This window comes from Dama dama, chromosome 1 (assembly GCF_033118175.1).
Source record: "Dama dama isolate Ldn47 chromosome 1, ASM3311817v1, whole genome shotgun sequence".
Lineage (NCBI taxonomy): Eukaryota > Metazoa > Chordata > Mammalia > Artiodactyla > Cervidae > Dama > Dama dama.
The window spans coordinates 68,275,469-68,284,604 of NC_083681.1; the positions used below are offsets into that span (position 1 = coordinate 68,275,469).

The 9,136-nt window shown below is 40.1% G+C and overlaps 1 non-coding gene across 1 annotated transcript; it reads right to left on the reverse strand.

The window, feature by feature from the left end:
- Window positions 1-7,979: 7,979 nt before the first annotated feature.
- On the reverse strand, window positions 7,980-8,052 carry TRNAC-GCA (transfer RNA cysteine (anticodon GCA)). Its single transcript has one exon. It is a non-coding gene; the product is annotated as a tRNA-Cys (tRNA).
- Window positions 8,053-9,136: the final 1,084 nt, after the last annotated feature.

The window sequence follows — 9,136 nt, forward strand, 5'->3', positions numbered from 1 at the left end:
TCATGTATTACTGAAGCCTGGCTTGCAGAATTTTGAGCATTACTTTACTAGCGTGTGAGATGAGTGCAATTGTGCAGTAGTCTGACCATCCGTTGGCATTGCCTTTCTTTGGGGTTGGAATGAAAACTGACCTTTTCCAGTCCTGTGGCCACTGCTGAGTTTTTGATATTTGCTGGCATATTGAGTGCAGCGCTTTCACAGAGTCATCTTTCAGGATTTGAAAATAACTCAACTGGAAATCCATCACCTCCACTAGCTTTGTTCATAGTGATGCTTCCTAAGGCCCTCTTGACTTCACATTCCAGGATGTCTGGCTCTAGGTGAGTGATCACACCACTGTGATTATCTGAAGACCGTTTTTTGTACAGTTCTTCTGTGTATTCTTGCCACCTCTTCTTAATATCTTCTACTTCTGTTAAGTCCCTACCATTCCTGTCCTTTATTGAGCCCATCTTTGCATGAAATGTGCCCTTGGTATCTCTAATTTTCTTGAAGAGATCTCTAGTCTTTCCCATTGTATTGTTTTCCTCTATTTCTTTGCATTGATCATTGAGGAAGGCTTTCTTATCTCTCCTTGCTATTCTTTGGAACTCTGCATTCAAATGTGTATTCTTTCCTTTTCTCCTTTGCTTTTCACTTCCCTTGTTTTCACAACTATTTGTAAGGCCTCCTCAGACAGCCATTTTGCTCTTTTTCATTTTTTTTCCCCCCTTTGGGATGATCTTGATTCCTGTCTCCTGTACAATGTCATGAATCTCCATCCATAGTTCATCAGGCACTTTGTCTATCAGATCTAGTCCTTTAAATCTATTTCTCACTTCCACTGTATAGTCATAAGGGATTTATTTAGGTCATACCTGAATAGTCTAGTGGTTTTCTCCACTTTCTTAAATTTCAGTCTGAATTTGGCAATAAGGAGTTCATGGTCCAAGCCATAGTCAGCTCTCAGTCTTGTTTTTGCTGACTGTATAGAGCTTCTCCATCTTTGCCTGCAAAGAATACAATCAATCTGATTTCGGTGTTTGCGATCTGATTATGTCCATGTGTAGAGTCTTCTCTTGTGTTGTGGGAAGAGGGTGTGTTCTCTTAGCAGAACTCTATTAGCCTTTGCCCTGCTTCATTCTGTAATCCAAGGCCAAATTTGCCTGTTACTCCAGGTGTTTCTTGACTTCCTACGTTTGCATTCCAGTCCCCTATAAAGAAAAGGACATCTTTTTTGGTTGTTAGTTGTAGAAGGTCTTGTAGGTCTTCATAGACTTGTTCAACCTCAGCTTCTTTGGTGTTACTGGTCGGGGCATAGATTTGAATTACTGTGATATTGAATGGTTTGCCTTGAAAACAGAGATCATTCTGTAGTTTTTGAGATTGCTTCCAAGTACTGCATTTCAGACTCTTTTGTTGACTGTGATGGCTACTCCATTTCTTCTAAGGGATTCCTGCCCACAGTAGTAGATATAATGGTCATCTGAATTAAATTCACCCATTCCAGTCCATCTTAGTTCACTGATTCCTAGAATGTCGATATTCACTCTTGTCATCTCCTGTTTGACCACTTCCAATTTGCCTTGATTCATGGACCTAACATCCCAGGTTCCTATGCAATATTGCTCTTTACAGCATCGAATCTTGCTTCTATCACCAATCCCATTTACACTTGGGTGTTGATTTTGCTTTGGCTCCATCCCTTCATTCTTTCTGGAGTTATTTCTCCACTGATCTCCAGTAGCATATTGGGCACCTACTGACCGGGGGAGTTCATCTTTCAGTGTCCTATCTTTTTGCCTTTTCATACTGTTCATGGGGTTCTCAAGGCAAGAATACTGAAGTGGTTTGCAGTTCCCTTCTCCAGTGGACCACATTCTGTCAGAACTCTCCACCATGACCCATCTGTTTTTCAAAATTGGAAAAGGAGGCTGTATATTGTCAGCCTGCTTATTTAACTTCTGTTCAGAGTACATCATGCAAAATGCCAGGTTGGATGAATCAAAAGCTGAAATCAATAGCCGGAAGAAATATCAATGACCTCAGATATGCAGATGATACCACTCTAATAGCAGCAAGTGAAGAGGAACTAAAGAGCCTCTTGATGAAGGTGAAAGAGAAGAGTGAAAAAGCTGACTTGAAACTCAATATTCTAAAGACTAAGATCCTGGCATCTGGTCCCATCACTTCATGGCAAATAGTTGGGGAAACAATGGACACAGTGACAAACTTTGTTTTCTTAGGCTTCAAAATCACTATGAATGGTAACTACAGTCATGAAATTAATAGACCCTTGCTCCTTGAAAGGAAAGTTATGACAAACCTAGACAGCATATTAAAAAGCGGAGACATCACTTTGCTGACCAAGTTCTGTACAGTCAAAGCTATGATTTTTCTGGTAGTGGTGTACAGAGATGAGTTGGACCATAAAGAAGGATAAGTGCCAAAGAATTGATGCTTTTGGATTATGGTGCTGGAGAAGACTCTTGAGAATTCCTTTGCTTGTAAGAAGATGAAATCAGTCAATCCTGAAGAAATCAACCCTGAATATTCATTAGAAGGACAGTTGCCAAGCTGAAGCTGCTATGATTTGGCCACCTGATATGAAAAGCAAACTCATTGGAAAAGACCCTGATGCTGGGAAAGATCAAAAGCAAAAGGAGAAGAGAGTGGAGGAGGATGAGATGGTTAGATAGCGTCATGGGCTCAATGGAAATGAATCTGAGCAATCTCTGAGAGATAGTGGAGGACAGAGATGCCTGGCATGAGCAGTCCATAGAGTCACAAAGAGTCAGACATGACTTAGCAACTGAACAAAAACAAGATGAAAAAATACACTAATTCACCAACAGCATGAGGGGTGTGGGGTGCAAAAAAGCCCACCAAACCAAAACATGATTAAAAGGAGAGGAAAAGGAAATCCTAAAAATGTCATTCTTTCAATTCAGTTCATTTGCTCAGTGGTGTCCAACTCTTTGTGACCCAATGTGCTGCAGCATTCCAGGCTTCCCTGTCCATCACCCTGGAGCTTGCTCAAACTCTTGTCCATCAAGGCGATGACACAATCAAACCATTTCATCCTCTGTCATCCTCTTCTCCTCCTGCCTTCAATCTTTCCCAACATCAGGGTCTTTTCCAAGGAGTCAGTACTTCGCATCAGGTGGCCAAAGTATTGGAGCTTTAGCTTCAGTATCAGTCCTTCCAATGAACATTCAGGACTGATTTCCTTTAGGATTGACTGGTTTGATGTCCATGCAGTCCAAGGGACTCTCAAGTGTCTTCTCCAAAACCACAGTTCTAAAGCATAAGTTCTTCAGTGTTCAGCTTTCTTTATGGTCCAACTCTCACATCCATACATGACTACTGGAAAAACCATAGGTAATTCTTTTCTTTTTAACATTTCTTCAAAAAATCTACTAAGACACATGGTGTGCAACAACTCAATGCATAAATGAAAATTAAAGAAACTCAACTAAGAAATAATCAGATCTACTCTCAAACCATCAAAGAAATATTTATTTAAATCATTCCACCTGGAAAACACACTTCATATTTTTAGTAACTCACTTAATTCTTTTCTCATATAGTCCACTACAGAGTATTGAGTAGAGTTCCCTGTGTATACAGTAGTTTCTTATTGATTATCTATTTGATATACAGTAGTGTGTTTATGTCACTTAAGTCTGGGAATTCTCAAACAATTCAATGGTGAGGCCTCTGTGGTTCTACTTCAAGGGGAACAGGTTCGATCTCTGGCCAGGGAACTAAGATCATCTATGCCATGTTCTGCAGCTAAAAGAAAAAGAAAAGGAATTTAAAAACTCAATTCTAGCTAGTTTTGCCAGCTAAATGTTTCCTTTTGTATCCTAAACAGCCCAGGATGCAAGGGAAGACTCAATATACGAGACAAGCATCCCACAATTTCTCATTGTGAAAGCAAAATTAAATTTTACAAAGTCTTAAGATGGGTTTCCCAGGTGGAACCATTGAAAAAGTATCTGTCTGCCAGTGCAAGAGGTCCAAGAGTCGTGAGTTCAGTCCCTGGGTTGAGAAGATCCCCTGGAGGAGGAAATGTCACCCCGCTCCAGTATTCTTGCCTGGAATATTTTATGGGCAGAGGAGCCTGGTGGGCTACTGTCCATGGGGCAACAAAGAGTTGGACATGGTTGAGTGACTGAGCAAGATGACTTCTTAAGTTAGTAGGGGGCAGTAAGGCAGTGGTATGAGGAGGTAAGCTGAGGGGTTTGGAAGAGGTTGCCATGGTAACTCAACATTCCATCTAGAACATTCTTTGATGTGATGGGAGGAATGGTGTATTTCCAATGGTGTACTTCTACTATGGCTGCTCTGACATATAATAACATGCTTGTTGGCTTAAAGCAGCACACAGATATTCTCCTACAGAGTTGTCAAATCAGTTTCACTGGCAGAGATCCAGGTGTTAGTAGGGCTGAATCCTCTAGGGGAGAATCTGGTCCTGGCCTCTTCCAGCTTCTGGCAGCTGCCATCTTGGCTGGTGGCTGAGCTGTTTCAGTCTCCACCTCTGTGATCATATGATGTTCTCTTCTGTCTGCCAAAATCTCCCTTGGCCTCTCTCATAAAGACTCTGGGACACATTTGTTTTTGTTGTTGTTGTTTAGTCACTAACTCATGCCTCACTCTGCAACCCCAAGGACTATAGCCTGCCAGGCTCCTCTTTCTATGGGATTTCCAGGCAAGAATACTGGAGTGGGTTGCCATTTCCTTCTCCAGGGGATCTTCCTGACTGAGGGATAGAACCCTAAGCTCCTGCATTGGCAGGCAGATACTTTACTGCTGAGCCACCAGGGACGCCCATAGACCACCTTTATAATCTAAGGTAATCACACCATCTGGAGATCCTTAGTATAATTACATCTGCAAAGGCATTTGTTCCAGATATAAGATAATATTTAGCATCTCCAAACCTTTGGACCCAATCTCTTTTGAGAGATGTTATTCAAATTATCTTAGACGGAAATTAGGTAAGAGGCCAAAAAGATAAATGTTCCAAGAGTGACCTCTCAAAGAATATTTATAAAGAATACAGAATATTTATACAAAATACAGAATGTTTTTAGAATACAAAAAGTCACTTTTACAGGGAATTTGAGAATAAAATATGGAATGCTGCCTTGATCTCTGTTTTGCTAATAAAAAAGAAAAAAGTTGCCACTTGAAAATAGAAGATGGTAGGAATAAGAGTATTTCACTCTCACATTCTCTTAAAGTTGAGGTTGTGATGGATATTCATTTAAAAAGTCAGCTGGCCTTATTAGAAAATTTTTTGATGTATGCAGGGCAAAAAAAAAAAAATCCATTTTGCAAATGGAAACACCAAGACTCAGAAAACAAAAAGTGATGTACCAAAGCTAATCAGTAAAATATTACCAAGTCTCTTAACTCAAATTTCAGTGTAACCCTCTAGCATGTACATTATATCTCAGATTTTTTTTTTTTTTTTTTTTTTTGCCTTCTCACACATCTCTGTGTATCTCAGGAATAAAGTGTCACAAATAATTCACCTAAAGTCTAGGCTGTGACCCAGTGATTTCGAGACATAAAACCAATGTTGCTTTTCAGCATCTGTAAGATCCAGAGTTAGAACTGATCAAAGCTTTCAGAAATGATGAGACTGACTATTTTCTTGTAGTTCAGATAATCAGGCTCTTCTGAGAACAGAGAAAGAAAATAAGCATCTATGGGGGAGGATGGAGTTTGGCAGTGGATCTTCTGGCCTACTCAAGTAAGAAGGCATGTCACTCTACATGCTCTGGATCCTTTCAGGGAAACAAAAATATGTACCTTCTAAAATACTCCGCTTTCTGAAAAGCAAGGATGATTTCAGAGATGAGAATTCAGAATTTTCTTTCTCATTTGAGTAAAATACTACCTCCAAACACATCATCTTTTAAACACATACCCCCAAAAAACATCTTTTAAATGTTTTTATTTATTTTTAATTAGAGGATAATTGCTTTACAATATTGTGTTGGTTCTGCCATGCAACAACATGAATCAGCCATAGGTATACATATGTCTGGGCTTCACTGGTGGTTCAGCAGCAAGGACTCCACCTACAATTCAGGAGCCACAGGAGAGGCAGGTTTGACCCCTGGGTTGGGAAGATCCCCTGGAGGAAGGCATAGCATCAACTCCGGTATTCTTGCCTGGAGAATCCCACAGACAGAGGGTCCTGGCAGGCTACAGTCCAAAGGGCCCCACAGAGTTGGACATGACTGAAGTGACTTAGCATGCAGGCACGCATACATATGTCTCATCCCTCTTGAACCTCACTCCCACCTCCCACCCCACCCCACCCTTCTAGGTTGTCACAGAGCTCCCTGTGTCATATAGCAAATTCCCACTGGCTATCTATTTTACATATGATAATGTGTGTGTTTCCATGCTACTCTCTCAATTCACCCGCTCTACCCTCTCCTTCACACACTGTGTTTAAAGGCATATGAAAGACATAAGAAGTATGCCCTTCTGTATGTGCAAAATGCTATTTCTTCTTAACACATTCAGACTCTTGCTCTGAGCATTTTGTTCCTTTTAAGCAACTTAGACATGAAAAGCACAATAATATAGTAGACACGGTTGCTAATGTATTATCCTTCCATCACTTTTTATAACTGATTAACAAGAGAAAAGTAAAAGGTTAATTTTCTAATTACATACTCCCCAGAGGTAAATTATGCATGTTATCACATTCATTGACACACTATAATGGGCACTTTAATGAAAAAGTGATTTTCTCTGAAGCTATGAACAATCAACAGTGTATTTTTAGGAATCAAGTAGGCAGCAGGCAAACCAGTGAAAAGACCTGCCTCTACCAAAAATTTATTTAGAAGCAGATTTTGCCTTCCAAGCAAGCTGTGCTGTTCCAAATCAATCAGTCTAACCAAACTGAATGTGACTTAAGACGAGGCTGTTGAGTCTAACCTGGGTTTGACTCCACGCTCCTTCACTACTAGCTGCCTGACCTAAGCACATTCTTACATTATCTATGCATTGATTTCTTCATTGATCCATGGAAATAATGTGATGATGTAATTCACTGCACAAAAGAAGTGATATATAGGTATAGCAACTAATTCGGAGTCTGTCATATATCAGACTCTAAATACATTCTGAGTCATGAGAGAAATTGAGATTAGGGATGGAATATATGGGTTATTCCAAATATCCGTACTTAGAAATATCTATATAAACAACATTTTCTGAGAGCATGCTTTCATTTGGTTTATCCTTTATAAGGAAAGGCATCTAAGTCTTGAAGATACAGATCTAGAGTTTCCTGTGATATCTTTATTTCTGAGCTTAGAGTATTTCTATGAAAAACAGAATTAGGGATGGAAAACATTTTCACCTTTAGTTCAGTTAGTATATTAACCTCAGAGAGGCTCCTAAGTCCTGTCCACTTTTGGATCGTTCACCTAAACTTGCTAGAGGCCAGTCATGCCTGAAAGAGTATAAATGGGGACAATTTGAGCAAGGGAGTTGTAGAGCTGCTCAAGAAGTTTGCTGAAAAATAAGAAAATCCAAGACCAAAGGAGATGTGCCAGTGATTTAAATCAGATTTGCATCCTTGTTTCTAGGACAAAAGGCTCAAGGTAGCAGATCATATTGTAAATATTGTAGCAGCTTCCTTCCATGATCATCAGTAACATTAAAATGTGTTTCTGTGAGCTTTTAATCTAGCATTATCAGTGAAAAGCAGAATACAGAGATAAGAGTGCTTGTTCATTTTAAGAAAAAAGTTTTTTTTTTTTTTTTTTCCTGTTTCATGGCAAACTTGTTACCCTATACTTCCTTGCATTTTTAGATAAATAGCAAGTGAGCAAGTGAAGTCACTCAGTTGTGTCCGACTCTTTGCGACCCCATGGACTGTAGCCTGCCAGGCTCCTCTGTCCATGGGATTCTCCAGGCAAGGGTACTAGAGTGGGTTGCCATTTCCTTCTCCAGGGGATTTTCCTGACCCAGGGATCGAACCTGGGTCTCCTGCATTGCAGGCAGATGCTTTACCATCTGAGCCACCAGGGAAGCCTCCTTGCATTTTTAGATAAGAAAGCTTACCTTTATTAGAGATAATATAAGGCAATGAAAAGAGCATTGAATTGAGAGGAGAACCTGGGTTCAATCTTACTTTCTCTGTAACTTTGGACAAATTACTTAACCTCTCTGAGTTTTGTTACTTGTGAAATGGAAATAAGGGCAGCCCTCTTGAAGGGCTGTCAAGAGGATTAAATGCCAGCACAAAGTACTTGGCTTAATGCCTGAACAACCTGAGTCACTAAATAGGTTTTTGAGTAAATGAACAAAGCAATTCTTTTAATCATCTCTGCACTCTTTTGGTGACAGAGAACTTCCCACCCTAGAGTTATGGGGAGGGCCAAACACACAGCATTTGACTAGATGAATACAAATCCACAGCAGCTTATTAGTCACAAATACTCACAGTCTGGAAAAGGAGGACACAGGGAAACACACTTGGATGGTACTTAAGAACAGAGTGGACAGTCAGGTGCTGTGGGAATCAGGCTTTGTCATAGTAAGAGAGTAAAGTATCCTTGGTTCTTGGAGAAGCTACAATGGGCTTGTCTGATTCATTCCGCAGGTTGGAAGGGAGCTGAGAACTGGCTTTCAGGGATGAGCAGGAAGTGTAACTGATCCCTTTGATAATAAGGTTTGTTTAGCTGGGTTATTTTATCCATGGGAACAGAATGAAAAGGAGATGTTAAGGTTAGTCAATTGCAGATCCTTCCAATTTCCGCAGATGTCAAAGTCACAACATAATATTGGGTCTCAACTGTAGTTCTAACAGCACAATAGTAAAGCTTAATCTTCTTGTGATCATCTTTATCCCACATTTTCCTCCAAAGAAAAAAGCAGGATATTTATATTTTTCAGAATGATTAACAATACCATAAAGTGAAAAGTGAAAGTGAAGTCGCTCAGTCGTGTCTGACTCTTTGCGACCCTGTGGACTGTAGCCCACCAGGCTTCTCCGTCCATAGGGTTCTCCAGGCAAGAATTCTGGAGTGGGTTTCCAGTTCCTTCTCCCATAGTCTGATGATAATTTTATATGGAAAAGAAGGAGGAAGAGAAAGAAGAGGGGAGGAAGAGG